Source organism: Siphateles boraxobius, unplaced genomic scaffold (assembly GCF_051911475.1).
Source record: "Siphateles boraxobius isolate OS27281-9 unplaced genomic scaffold, OSU_SipBor_1 1, whole genome shotgun sequence".
Classification (NCBI taxonomy): domain Eukaryota; kingdom Metazoa; phylum Chordata; class Actinopteri; order Cypriniformes; family Leuciscidae; genus Siphateles; species Siphateles boraxobius.
Window position 1 is genome coordinate 5699108 of NW_027508699.1, and position 16000 is coordinate 5715107.

Here is a 16000-nt window from a genome sequence, read left to right on the forward strand (position 1 = left end):
CTAACCCTTTTCAACTACATGTCAACTAACTGTCATTAGAGTATTAGTAGGCTGTAGGACACTGTCAGTAGACTGTTAGGTTAGGGTTAGGCGTTAGGGTTCGGGTTCGGGTTAGGAGAATAAATTGACTTGTAGTTGCTAAGTTACTTATAGTCAGTAGAATATCTGTTGGGGGACCAACAAAATAAAGTGTTAGCAGATATAAAACGGACTGTCTACTAATACTCTAATGACAGTTGGTTGACATGTAGCTTCAAAGTTATTTATAGTTAGTTGAATGTCTAAAGTGGACTATCGAAATAAAGTTCCCGTGTTACCGAGTCTTCCTGAAGAACACCGACACACTCGCTCGTTGTAAACAACAGCCCTCTTCAGAGACATCAAACGATCGGCTCAGAAGCGAAAGGCTACTAGTGCGTGCATCCACTTCCATATTTATACCTGCGCTGCGGGGGCAGAGTGTGTGATGTGAATCACGCACGCCAATTCCATTGGCTCGTTCAATAGTACTCGAAGATGATAGGCTCCCTGGCGTGATCCCCATTCAGTCGACATCGACTACATCCGACATTATCGACTGAAAGGGAACTGTTTTTTGTAAAACATTGTTAAAAAAATTATGATATAAATTATGATATTTTACCTTAATTTTTGTTTTTGTTGTTCTGCCGCTTCACTATGTGCTGCCATACATTTCACAGATTTTTTTTTTTTTTAAGTGTATTTTATTGTCATTTTTTTATAATTTCCCCAACTACACTAAGAGACTAATGGCGAGTTAGAGAACCTTTAAATAAGTATACAGGGCTTAGCAGGTTCTTTGTATGGCACTGGTGCTATATAGCACTTCAACCACCCCAAAGAGCTGCTGAAGAACGTCCTGGTTGCGTATGCAACCCACCGTTCCCTGAAGGAGGGAACGGAGGACGTAGTCGACGGTCGACTGAATAGGATCACGCCAGGGAGCCTATTGTCTTCGAGTATTATTGAACGAGCCAATACACATTGGCGTGCGAGATCTGCATCTCACACTCCGCCCCGCAGCGCGGGTATAAATACGGAAGTAGATGCACGCACCATTTGCTTTTCGCTGAGGAGCCGAGCGTAACTCGGAGTCAGCAGTGGTCCAGCGGTAGTGGCAAGGGCACTACGTCCTTAGTTCCCTCCTTCAGGGAACGGTGGGTTGCATACGCAACCAGGACGTTCCCTTTCAGTCGATAACGTCAGACGTAGTCGACGGTCGACTGAATGGGATCCCCCTTTGAACACGCCACTAACGCTGCCACCTTCCAGTGCCTAGACAAAAGCCTTCTGATCCTCCCGACGTTTTAGCGGAAAAGGACAGGGCTTAGGCCAGGAAGTTGCTGCTGTTCCACAAGACCCAGTCAGTTAGACTTGGTAACACTGGGAAAGCGTGCCCAACATCGGAAGGAAGGGACGCTGCGGAAGCCCAACCAACCCCGAAAAAAAGGGGAATACGCATATGAACTGGGCGGAGGACCGGGCAGTATAACATATGGAATATCTCTGGGGTGGCTCCAGCCTAGAGAGGGGGGAGACAACACCGATTTACAGTGACGGCAGGACTCTGCCAAGGGAAAGACACGGGCTCACCTTGGGGAGCCGTATCGTGGAAGAATACACATATGGGGTCGCCGTAGGGACCGCAACATATGGACCCAGCCTAACACGGGTTCCACACTGCATACGAGTGGTAGGCATAACACCGGACGTTCCGCAACGTCCGACGTTGGAGGGGTGCGGAGGAGCTCAACAGGTTCCGGATAAGGGAATTCAACTGGAGCAAAAATGGCGCACGTATCCGGTCCATAGGAGGGGAATGGCGCAGCAAGCCGACACTGAACCGGGGCTCACGGTGTTACTGGCTTCTATGAGAAGAGAGCACACGGGAAGCAACCGGTTCGACACGTAGGCTATAGAATCTAGCAAACGTATTAGGTGTCGCCCAGCCCGCAGCTCTACAGACATCTGTCAGCGAGGCACCCTGCACCAACTCCCAAGAAGCGGCAACACTCCTTGTGGAGTGAGCTCGTAGTCCTGGGGGACAGGGTTCACCTTGGGACTCATACGCCAAGATGATGGCATCCACTATCCAGTGGGCCAAAATCTGCTTGGAGACAGCCTTTCCCTTCCGCTGATCTCCGTAACAGATGAACAGCTGCTCTGAGGTCCTAAAGCTTTGCGTTCTGTCCACGTATAAGCGCAGAGCGCGAACGGGGCAGAGAAAAGCCAGGGCTGAGTCTGCCTCCTCCGGGGGCAGCGCTTGCAGGTTCACCACCTGGTCCCGAAAGGGGGTGGTAGGAACCTTGGGCACATATCCAGGCCGGGGTCTCAGGACAACGTGAGAGTTAGCCGGCCCGAATTCCAGGCACGATTCGCTGACCGAAAATGCGTGCAGGTCCCCTACCCTCTTGATGGAGGCCAAAGCAAGCAGGACAACTGTCTTTTGGGACAGAATTTTTAACTCTGCTACCTGCAAAGGCTCGAAGGGCGGTAAGCACCAGAGATAAGTCCCAAGAGGGTATAGAGGGGGGGCGAGGCGGATTCAATCTCCTCACTCTCCTCAGGAACCTGACGATCAGATCATGCTTCCCCAGGGATTTCCCGTCTACTGCATCGTGATGTGCGGCAATAGCGGCAACATACACTTTGAGGGTGGAGGGGGACAGCCGACGCTCCAAAGCCTCTTGCAGGAAAGAAAGCACGGAAATGATCGAACACCTTCGGGGGTCTTCTCTGTGAGAAGCACACCACTCAACGAACAGGTTCCAATTCAGGGAGTAAGCAAGCCTCATAGAGGGAGCTCTCGCTGAAGTGATGGTATCTACGACTGCCTGTGGTAGATTACCTATAACCTCCGCGTCCCGTCCAGGGACCACACATGGAGTCTGCAACAGTCTGGACGCGGGTGCCATATGGTGCCCCGTCCCTGAGAGAGCAGGTCCTCTCTCAGAGGAATGGGCCAGGGAGGAGCTGTCGAGAGGAGAAAAAGTTCGGGGAACCAGGTTCGGTTGGGCCAATAAGGGGCAACTAGCAAAACCTGCTCCTCTTCCTCCCTGATTTTGCACAGTAGTTGTGCCATCAGGCTCACTGGGGGAAACGCATACTTGCGGAGGCCCCGGGGCCAGCTGTGAGCTAGTGCATCCGTGCCGAGGGTCCCCTCGGTGCGGGAATAAAACAACTGGCAATGGGACGAGTCCGGAGAGGCAAACAGATCTATCTGTGCTGCCCCGAAGTGGTCCCATATCAGCTGGACCGCCTGGGGATGGAGTCGCCATTCCCCGGAGGCCACAGTCTGTCGTGAGAGCTCGTCGGCGGCACGATTGAGCAGGCCAGGGATGTGAACGGCACGAAGCGACCTCAGATGCTTCTGACTCCATAGGAGGAGGTGGCGGGCGAGTTGTGACATGCGACGGGAACGTAGACCACCTTGGCGGTTGATGTACGCAACGGTCGCCGTGCTGTCCGTACGGACCAGTACATGCTTGCCGAGCAGCGTCGTCTTGAGGCGTCTCAAAGCAAGGAGCATTGCTAACAACTCGAGGCAGTTGATGTGCCAATGCAGGTGGGACCCCGTCCAGGTGCCAGCTACTGCATGCCCGTTGTACGTGGCCCCCCAGCCGGTGTTGGAGGCGTCCACACAGCATGCCTAGACACTTGTTCTAGGGACACACCGGCCCGGAGAAACGAAAGGTCCGACCACGGGCTGAGGGTTTGGAGGCAGGCCGGGGTGATTTTCACACGGAGCATGCCTCTCTGCCACGCCCACCACGGGACTCGGTCGCGAAGCCAGTGCTGGAGTGGTCTCATATGAAGCAGGCCGAGCGCCGTAACTGCGGCTGCGGCTGCCATATGCCCCAGGAGCCTCTGAAATTGTTTCAGAAAAACCACTGTACTGCTCTTGATGAGATTCAGGCAGTTCAGCACCGACCGGGCGCGATTCTCTGTGAGGCGCGCCGTGTGTTGGACCGAGTCCAGCTCCAAACCGAGAAAAGAGATCCTCTGCACGGGGGCGATTTTGCTCTTCTCCCAGTTGACCTGAAGACCCAACTGGCTGATGTGCTGGAGCAGCAAATCCCTGTGTTGGCATAACTGCTCCCGAGACTGCGCTAGTATGATCCAGTCGTCGAGATAGTTGAGAATGCGAATGCCACGCTCTCTCATGCGAGCGAGGGCTGGCTCCGCGAGCTTCGTAAAGACACGGGGTGACAGGGCCAGCCCGAAGGGTAGGACTTTGTACTGATACGCCTGACCCTCGAACACAAAACGCAGGAATGGCCTGTGTCGCGGCAGGATGGAGACATGAAAGTACGCGTCCTTCAGGTCTATCGCTGCAAACCAATCTTGGGAACAGACACATTGGAAGATGCGTTTCTGCGTTAGCATTCTGAACGGGAGCTTGTGGAGGGCCCGGTTCAGGACTCGCAGGTCCAAGATTGGTCGTAACACACCACCTTTCTTGGGTACAATGAAGTACGGGCTGTAAAAGCCGGTCTTCATCTCGGCTACAGACACCGGCTCTATCGCGTCCTTCGCCAGCAGGACAGCGATCTCCGCGCGCATGACAGGAGCAGATTTGCTCGACACCGAAGTGTGGCGAATGCCACTGTACCTGGGCGGACTCCGGCGGAACTCGAACGTGTAGCCAAGCCTGATGGTACGGAGGAGCCAGCTGGACGGGTTGGAGAGCACCTTCCAGGCCTCGACGAACCGGACCAGGGGGACCAGAGGCACCACAGGCATACCCGGGGTGGGGCAGCGAGGTGGAGGACAGGGACCCGGCTCGGAAGGCCCGTGGGCGGCCCGAAGCGGGGTCTGAGTGAGCAGTGCTGCACTTACCTGACTCCACGGGGCAACAGAGGATGGGTGAGAAGCCGGATGACCGGGTCCTCGAACGCATCGTGTTGCCGGCTGACGAACAAGAGGGCGCTGGGGGGAGCAAGGCTGTTCCACAGAGTCGCAAACCGCCAGCCTCGCCCTCTTGGGACCCAGGGACGGAGAAATTCGTTCTTTCGACAATTTGGGTACCCACTGAGCCAACGATGGCGTTCCTGGACCACCAAGGTCGACATCGCTAGACCGACCGCACATGCCGCGACACTCGTACCCCGGAGGGCGAGGTCAACGGCAGTGCGGAGCTCACTCATGAGCGCCCGGTCTAAACTACCCTCGTGCATGTCCCTGAGTGTCTTGGCCTGGTAGACCTGCAACAACGCCAAGGCATGCAAAGAGGAAGCGGCTTGCCCGCAAGCTCTGTAAGCTCTGACCGCCAATCCTGACGCGAACTCACAGGCCCGCGAGGGGAAACAAGGATCCCCCATCCAGGATGCAGCGGCCGTTGGACATAAGTGAGTCGCAACAGACCGCTCCACTGGAGGGATAGCCTCATAACCCTTCACCGCTCCTCCGACAAGGGTAGTGAGGGAGGAAGAACTACTTAAGTCGTTTTCAGCAGTAAAAGGTGCCGTCCACGACCAAGTAAGCTTTTCATGCACTTCGGGAAAGAAGGGCACTGGGGCGGCGGGCTGAGAACCAGCACGGCCCGCCCCGAGATACCAATCATCCAACCGAGACTGAACAGGACACGGTGGAGGGTTCCACTCGAGCCCGACAGCCTCGGCGGCCCGTTTCAGCATAGCTGACAATTCTGGATCCGGCTCGGACAACATTGAACTCCCGAGGGAGACAACGCAGCCGAGTCGTCATCTCCAGAAGTCAGCTCACCCTCCGATGCTGCTATCGACGTCCTGTCCTCCAGGGGAGCCCCGAGTGAAACCGCTGGACGACCCATTACAGATGGACCAGCGGACAACACCGGATGCTCCAATGGCAGCAGTGGAAGGGAGGGGTGAGGAGCCCACAGGGAATGGTTACCGGGCGGGACATCCAACACTACCCTCCGGTCACCCATCCCACACAGCACCCGTGCAGGGTGGGGCGTGGTAATGGGGACTCGCTCTCCGCGAACAAAGGCGAGTCTCACCCTCAACACTGCGACAGTCATGTTCCCACAGTGAAAACACGAGCTGTCCACAAAAGCTGTCTCAGCGTGCTGTAAGCCCAAACACGTGATACAACAATTGTGACCATCAGAGAGAGACAGGGAACGACCGCACCCAGAAACGCACGGGCGGAATGACATCTTGAAAAAGACGCAAACGCACCCGTGTTGCTCTTTTAGGAAGTGAAAAACTCACCAGTGCCGGAGCACACTGGGGAATGACCGCGGCAACACTAACACACGAATGGTGCACCCTGTGTCAGTGAAGCACTCACTTTCTTGCCCTCAACCGACCGTCAGACAAACAAACACAAACAGAAACTTGGTTGCTGTGAGAACAGCAGTTGAGAGCTTGAAGCTCGCGATCACTGCTGCACTCGCGCTGCAAACACCGACACCAGGAGAGACTTCCCAAAGAAGCGCCGACACACTCGCTCGTTGTACAACAACACTCTTCAGATCCAGACATGAAGCTCGGCTCCGAAGCGAAAGACAAATGGTGCGTGCATCACTTCCGTATTTATACCCGCGCTGCGGGGCGGAGTGTGAGATGCAGATCTCACACGCCAATGTGTATTGGCTCGTTCAATAATATTCGAAGACAATAGGCTCCCTTGCGTGATCGCATTCAGTCGACTACGTCTGACGTTATCGACTGAAAGGGAACCATACTGGGGTTAACAGGTTCTTTATATGGTAGTGGTGCTATATAGCACCTTAACTACCCCAAAGAACCGCTGAAGAACCAATTTTTTTTGTGTGTGTTGAACATACGGATGGGGGACAAATTAAAGTAAAAAATGTGTTCAAAGTCTTTCGGCAACAGAAAGCCTCAGAGCGCTTTAAAGAAGCAAGACCATACCACCTAAAATGCCTTATTGCAAAAGAGGCTATTGTGTTGGCTTTGCGACAAGCCTGCTGTTATTAGGTTGGTTTTCATTAATATTAAACTTTAATTACCCAGAGTAGGTTTGCTGAGAATTAATAATCACTGCCCTGCTTTATAGGCTAAGATGTATGTATTTTGGGATGGGTGGAAACTTGGATACCCAGATGAAAAACACATTAATGAGAAAATTAAATCTAGGACCTTCTTGCTGTGAGGTGACAGTGTGAAACACTGAGCCACTATGCAATCCTATACAATAAAATCAAACCTAGTATCTAACTAAGTTTTAAATAGCTTAAATTGAGCGTATTATACTTTATTAGTTAATCACCTGAAATAATGTCTTATATTTGATTTTTTTTTTTCTCCCTAGGTGCAAAGAGCCTCTTCCTGATGAGTGGTTTTGTAGGGACTATGATGTATGCCATCACAAAAAATAGCCAACTCCACAAAAGGGAATGCCTGATTCATTTTTTTTAAGCCATTCCTCCAATCTCATGCGTCATTAAAGAGGAAGGTGGATATTGCACCCATGCATACATATTATCACGAAATCCCTAATTTTGCTGTTCATGTGTGTCTGCAGCCAGTTACAGATACTCTAATTGAGTGGTTTTCTTTTTTTTTGCCAGCTTGCATTTTGCCTGCTGTGAAGGTGCCAGACTGCTCCTTTGAAGGCACACTTCATTTGAGGAAGACCAGCTCTGCTGTGGTGCTCTTTTCACCTGCCCAGAAATGTTGGCCATTTTAGCAGATGGAAACCGAAAGCTATCGCTTTCGTCGAAACAGAAGGTTGTCTTTGTTCCAGTCTTTTTTATTGATTTATTTTCTTACTTTATATATTTAATGGATGGATTTAGCTCTAAAGTTGAAGCTCTGATGATCCTGGATTTTTTGATGGCTCTGTGGCTGAAGACAGTGTGGTGTCTAGATTTGTCGGCACCATACAGAAAGCAGTGAGAAATGCAAGTTTTAATCATAACTGAACAAAATAGTTTTTACAAAATTAACCATATATGTCTGACCTTGAATGTCGGACTATAATGCGTTAAGAGCTTGCTCAAGTACTGCGGGGCTAAACCATTTAAATGGCTAAACGCTAATATTAGTCTCTCTGTTTATGCCGAGGTTTATCGCAGTCCGCTGGATCCAGCCCATATCCAGATCTGATGAAGGACCTGCGTCTGGACACGATGACAACGCAGTCCAACGCAGTCCAAAAAACTGTTCAAAAACAGTTTAAAAACTGCCCATTCTAAAGTAATTAAAGCACAACGTGCTTTCCCTTTTTGGCTGCAATACATTTTTTCTTGTTGAACAGTTCTGTCGCAAACCTCTACCCCTGTACTTTACTTTCTAGACAGCAGCAAGCTTCACCACCGCCTTCAAAGGAAGCTGGCAGAAGACAAAAAGCTCCTTCTTCAGGTGATCGATAAATACAATGGTCTTGTACTAAACTATGCTACAGACATTGACGTTGCTTAGGTGGAGCATTCCCTTACTGGAGAGAGCACTGTGTCTCAGATATGGCCATGGGAGGTTCATGGCACTGGTATGTAAGTTTTCAGATGCTTCACAAGCATTTATTTACTGCTCAGCTATATAGAGCATAATAAACTAAGTATGTGACAGCATGTTACATATTGAGTGTTGTAACATTAATTTACTGGTAGTTTATGGGTGTGTTTTCATTTTTTTTTTATATATGAATTGGATAAAAAAATTAAATTTTCTAGTTACAAAACATTGCAATGCTATGCAAGATTTTCTCATGTATGCATATAACTGTTATTGATTCTTAGCAAACATTTCAAACAAGAAACAATTGCATGACCAAGTGATGTTGATAATGCGACTGCAAGAGGAAACAAGCATTTTGGTGTTGGAGATAGCACAACACTGCACATGGTTGCAGAGCCTGGCAATGGTTCTCAAGAACAAGATGGATGAGGAGGGTAAGTTAAATAAAAACCATGTCAATATAATTATATTACAATATATATTAAAGTATGAATAAAATAAATAAAAAAGATCAAACCATATCAGTCTCAAATTCACAGAACTTGGATGCTTGTACATAATAAAATCGGGATAATAGTTATTCGCTATGGTAATAAGTCAGTACTGCTTTAAAGTGTCACATTTGCTTGGGATTGCTGTCTGCCTGCTGCCGCTGCTGCTGCAACTGTGTTGGTTTGCGTCTGTAAGTTTCATATATCTATCTGTTTTGAATAATTATTTACTATCATCTCCTGTTGTTTATACTGCTAAATATAACTTAACATCACATATTAACCTTACCTCGCTAGCTTCAATCTAAATCGTTGCTAGCACAACACGCTAGTAATTCGCTACCCTGTTAGCATGCCATCAGTGCGCTCTTTATTTATTTCTTTATTTATTTTGCTCGCACCTTTTACAAATCCATCAAACAACTGTGGTGAGTCAAACAAACACAGTGAGTCATGTCATCTTCTGCTCTTATTGTCACTTGCACTTCATGTAACCAGGGTATCTGCACACTTTTTAAAGTCAAATTTAAGGCTTTTTAAGACCTTTTTAAGACCTGAAGAAATCAAAATTAATACCTTACATTAGGGGTGCGCAATATTGACAAAAATATGTCTAAATATTTTCAAAGTTTTGTTGATGATAATTAGATGATATTTTACTGATTGTGTTTGTGTACTGGTACTATGGCTGGTTTAGGCCTGTTGTTGACAGCTGACTCACGAAGATATTCATATTTTACATATTCTATGCAGTGGTCAGTTCATAACAGTGAAAGAAATTAACCTTTTTTTAGTAAAGGGCAATATTTGCAACCTTAAATGGAGTTCCAGGGGCATTTTCACCAATATATGGACTTTTTTTTTTTTTTACTTAGAGGTATGTATCACCTTTTATGTCAAATTCTAACATTCAAATTAAATTATATTAGAATAATAACACAATACCACTGTTACCAGTTAAATTAAATAATTAAATCAAAAATCCATCTTTGCAGTGCAGAGGAGACACAAAAGCAGCATCAGAACTGGCATTAATATATTTACACTCCATTTACAATTGCATAAATAAAGCTATGAGATATTCAACTATTTCAATTCTTCATTCAATATTTAAATTTGAACTGATTTCTGCAGTTTGGACTTGCAGTTGGGAAACTGCAGTTTGTGTCCGACCTGCCTGACCAGCGATTGGACCGACGACACCGCTGGAAATCACGTGACTGTACTAGGTGTTTACGGCCACTACAACCTGCTATTAAGGAGACTGGTCTGCCATCATCGCTCCGTTTAGCGCTGCTAAATGCTCGTTCCATCACAAACAAGGCGCATGCCATCAACGATCTTATCTTCACGGAAAAGATGGATTTTATTTTCCCTCGCAGAAACATGGCAAAAGGAAAAGGAAGCCATACACTTAAATGAGCTCTGCCCTGCAGGTTGCTCAGTGTTTGGGACGCCTCGAACGGCTCGCCGAGGTGGCGGTCTTGCTGTCGTGTATCGAGACAGTTTTTTATGCAGAGGAATCCACTGTGAATCATTTTCCTCGTTTGAGTCACAGATGATTAAGGTCGGTTCTGTTAACATATTTTATTGTGTGTTAATTTACCGTCCTCCTGGCCCTGCAGGTATCTTCCTCACTGATTTTACTGATTTATTAACCTCTATAATCAAGCTGGAGAAAGTTTTAATTATTGGAGATTTTAATCTTCATATTGATGATATGTCATGTATTGCAGCTACAGATCTCCTATCTATTACTGACTCTTTTAACTTTACGCAATATGTCTCAAGCCCTACTCACTTAAAGGGGCACACCCTGGACCTTGTTTTTTCATTGGGTCTTGAGATAGTAAATGTGAGTGTGGAGGATGTCCATGTGAGTGACCATAGTTGTGTTTTCTTTAACTTAAACTTACCACGGGACCCCCCGCCTCTGAGAATTAAGGCTCAGAGGAGAGTTTTTAACCAGGATGTTGCTGGGAAGTTTTTGACTTTGTTTGATACATGCCAGCTAAGAGGCTGTAGTGATGTAAATGTGTATGTGGAGACTTTTAACAGCCAATGTTCAACAATTCTGGATGAAGTGGCGCCTATGAAATCAAACATTGTGTCTGTTAAAAAGCCCTGCCCGTGGATAAATTCATCTATTCAGAGTCTTAGAAGTAAACGTCGGAAAATAGAGCGCTTATGGAAAACAACTAAACTTGAAGTTCACAGGCTCTATCTTAGGGTATTAACCGCATCTCTAAATGAACTTCTGAAGAATGCTAGAACTAACTACTTCTCTCAGCTAATATCCTCTAACAAGAAAAATCCCAAATTCTTATTTGATTCTATTAACTCTATTGTTTCTCCATCTGTTTCTCCAATTGCGTTGCTCACTCTGTCAAATAGTAATGTATTCCTTGACTTCTTTGTTGAGAAAATTAAGGATATCAGAGCTAGCATTTTACCTCCTCCTGCATACAAGGCCTGTACTTTGGCTCTTTCCTATCCGTGTTTCTCTTTTAAACTTGTGTCACTATTCGATGTTACTACTCTACTAGATAAGCTAAAGCCCTCTTATGGCCAGAGTGATGTTCTCCCAACTATGCTGTTTAAGCAGGTTTTTGATAGTATTGGGCCCTGTGTTGTTGAAACGATCAATACTTCTCTTTCAACTGGGGTGGTTCCTGACTTTTTTAAACATGCTATTGTTGAACCTGTTCTTAAAAAGCCCAATTTAGACCCACTGCAACCCTCGAATTATAGGCCTATATCTAAACTCCCTTTCATGGCAAAGATTCTAGAGAAAGTGGTAGCTGAGCAGCTTACTATTTTCTTAGAGATACATGATATTTTTGAGAAATATCAGTCAGGTTTTCGTAAAAAACATTCTACGGAAACTGCACTGGCGAAAGTTTCAAGTGATATTTTAATGTCTGCTGATTCTGGGAAGCATACAGTATTAGTTTTGTTGGACCTTACATCTGCTTTTGACACGATTGATCACAATATTATGCTTAATAAACTCCAGGCTCTATTAGGGATATCCGGATCAGCGCTGAAATGGTTTTCATCATACCTTACTGGTAGAAGTTTTAGTGTTTACATAAATCAGAAAATGTCCAATACTGCAGGTTTATCGAGTGGTGTTCCTCAGGGTTCTGTCCTGGGACCGATTCTTTTCCTTTTGTATATACTCCCTCTAGGACAGATTATAAGCCAGTTTCAGGATGTCTCATATCACTTGTATGCAGATGACATTCAGTTATACTGTTCCTTCAAGCCTACAGAGTTATTTAAACTATCATCTTTAATGAATTGTCTGAGTAGGATCAAGCAGTGGCTAAATGACAACTTTTTAATGTTGAATTCAGCCAAGACTGAAACTTTAATTATTGCCCCTGAGCAAAGCATCCCACAGATAAAGCAACACATTGGTGCCCTAGGTTCGTCAGTTCAGCCCAGTCTCAGGAGCTTAGGTGTTGTTTTTGATGCGGCCATGTCTCTGGAGAAACATTCGAAACTTCTTATTAAAAACTGTTTCTTTCAATTAAGGAACATTGCTAAGATAAGAGCCTTGGTGTTAAAAGCTGAGTTGGAAATGATCATCCATGCTTTTGTCTCGTCTCGCTTAGACTATTGTAACAGTCTTTTTATTTGTCTTAATAAGAAGGATTTGTCTCGTCTCCAGACTGTTCAAAATTCTGCTGCTAGGCTTTTAACCCACACGAGTAAAAGGGCACATATTACTCCAGTTTTATCTTCACTTCATTGGCTACCAGTGAAATTTAGAATACACTTTAAAAATTTGGTCTTAACTTTTAGAGCCCTACAAGGACAGGCACCCCCATACATCTCCGACCTGATACAGCTGCGTACATCCTCACGTAGTCTGAGATCAACAGGCCAGAGACTATTAGTTGTCCCCCTTACACATTTTAAAACAAGGGGGGACCGTTCATTCCAAGTTGTTGCAACCAGGTTGTGGAACGCTTTGCCTCTTTCCATACGCGTTTTGGATTGTGTGGAAAAATTTAAAAGTCAGCTGAAAACTCTGCTTTTTAAAGAGGCTTTTAACTAGTTTGTAGGGTGGTTAGGCTGGTCTAATGTGTACTTTTTTTTTTTTTTTTTTTGTGATTCAATGTATTTATGAGAGTTGTTAAGGTTTTCTTTTGTTGTGAAGCACTTTGTGATCTTCATCTGAGAAAAGTGCTATACAAATAAATTTTACTTACTTACTAATTATAGCATTTTAATTACAGGGTACTTTAAATGTGAAACTAAACCCACCAGTAGGTAGCGGCAAGTCACTGTCTCAGGGAGTCATTCATTCAACCGATTTGTTCAAACAGCTGATTCATTCAGGAAGTGCAAGTGATTGTTCATTGAATCGTTAAAATGATTCTTTCAAAACGCGGATTTCAGTCAAGAAATCATCGCTGTCTTTTGCATTGAGACTCTGCTACGGTTTCATTTTGAAATTCTCGTCAGCGAAATAAAGGGAAAACAAACAATATTGACAATGTTGTTTATAAAATGTAACTCACAATGTTAATTTAACTGTTATATAAAATAATATCATATTTGCTATTGTGCACGGGAAAACAGCCCTCTTGCTGATGTAATATTGTATGATAACAACATATGATATATAAAATACAAAAACTTTATACGTCTATTAGGGAACATATACCTATAACTGCACTGACACATCACGCAGTGAAAGCAAGCTTGAGAGACAAATGCGGTGTCAGCTCGCAGTGCGCCCTCGTACATAGTTAACGTTTTTGTAAAACAATGAATACAATATCATAATGGACAATACACATCGCACACCACTACGCACATAAAGAACAAACTTACAATTGAACTGAAATTAACCAGCTTTCTTCTCCTCTCCCGCTGTTTCGCTTACAGGAGACAGACGTAATGTTGGCGCGAATGTGACATTGTGACGCGAAATCCACAAAGAACGAATAATAAATAAAAAAGTACGCTAATTTGATAGTTTTAATTTGGAAAACATTTAGATATGTCTAAGTCAAATTGCCATTGAAAATTTAAGACCTTTCATAAGTAAAAATAAGACTTTTTAAGACTTTTTATGGCCTTAAATTTTTAAAATCTAATTTAAGACTTTTTAAGACTTTTTAAGGACCCGCGGACACCCTGTGTAACGTATAGCATAGCCTTCTCTGATAGCACAGGATTTACATAATATAAAATGGAGGGATATAGTCAGGCTGACGGAGAAGATTTAGAGAGACTAGAGACACGCATCCAAACTTTAATTGAGGTTAATTGTAAGAGTGCAAGGGCTTTAGATACTACTTTGGATGTAATTAGCTTAGAGAACACTGTACATTGTTCGGTTCTGGCTGTAGTAGAGCCCGTGCAGCAGGGAAGCCCTTCGACGGAAGCAGGTACGTGTTGCACCACACACTCAGACCCCACTCCGGGGTGCTATGCTGTCCGAGTCGGGTCCCTGCATTCGGCCATGCTGCCCAGCCTCGGGTCTGTGGTGCCGTTGGTCCCGCTTGCTCTGTGTCTGGGAGCTTGGCTTAAGCTTCCCAGCCCGTCTCGCTGGCTCATCCGTACTATCAGACCCGGCTATGCGATTCAGTTCGCCCGGCGCCTCCCAGTCTTGAGGCATTGTCCGCCAGAACACAGGTGAACTGAATGCCTCTGTGCTCAGGGCAGAGATCGCAGTCCTTCTGGCGAAGGACGCGATCAAGCTGGTCCCTCCAGCAGATATGAAGACCGGCTTCTACAGCCCGTACTTCATTGTACCCAAGAAAGGCGGTGGGTAACGGACAATCTTGGACCTACGTGTCCTGAACCGGTCCTTTCACAGACTGCCGTTCAAGATGCTTACGCAGAAACGCATTTTCAAATGCATCCGTCCCCAAGATTGGTTTGCAGCGATCGATCTGAAGGACGCGTACTTTCATGTCTCGATTCTCCCATGTGTGATGTGGCTCCCCTGGAAAGGCACGCTTTACCAGTGTTATCCAAGAGCTCCACTGTGTGGGGTATAACAGAACAGCAGTTTGAACTCTCTCTACGCAGGCCTTCCACCCCAGCCAGTTGGAGTGAGAGTCTTGCGTAGGGCGCTGGATGTGGTAGCAACCATGGCATTTCCATAGGGATCCCAATTTCGCCCGTTTCCTGTTTATACCCGTGCTGCGGGGCGGGGCGCATGACGTGATTCACGCACGCCAACGTTCATTGGCTCGTTCTGTAGACACTCGAAGATGATAGGGGTCCCTGAAGTGATTCCAATTACGTCGTCACGCCGACGTTACGTCTCCCGTTCCCTCTTTCAGTGAACGAGGGTTACATTAGTAACCGAGACATTTCTGTTCTTGTTGTTCTTCTGTCTATCAGTGATTCTGCTCGTTATCATCAGCTATCTTCAAAAATGCTCAGTCATCACTCAGTTAATCAGTTTATTATCTCATTAACTCCAACACTGATTAATTTACTTTTACATTTAACACCATGTAGTGTGCACGCTAAGCAGTGTTTATTTCATCTGGGCTAACCCATGTGGGGCCTACATGGAAACTGAGGACAAAACTGGATGGGACCCACTTAGATAGCCCAGGTCAAACCCCACATGAGTGTCCAGGCTGGGTTACTGCTTGTGGCTGTATAATATTTTTTTAAATTATAGTATAGATTATGTATAGATGATTGAATGCTCGCTTGTGTAACCCATTACACCCAATGCCAATTTCGGGTCACCTCTACTAATGGACCATTGGGCTCAGAAGACCGGGTTAGTCCAAGGAGAGAGATGATGCAGCAGTAGTGAACAATTCACAAGATTTGAGGTAAGAACAAGATTAGATTGTCAAGTCAAGTCAAGTCACCTTCATTTATATACTGTAGCGCTTTTAACAATATGGACTGTGTCAAAGCAGCTTTACAGTGATAATAGGAAATTAAAGTAACAAAGATTGTTTTGGCTTTACGGCAGCTCTAGAATAAAGTTATTGTCCAGCTAAAGTTAGTTTTGATTGATTCACTTCCGTCACAACGATCATTAGTTATTAATTTAGGGGCCGCTAACACAACACCGTTCTAACA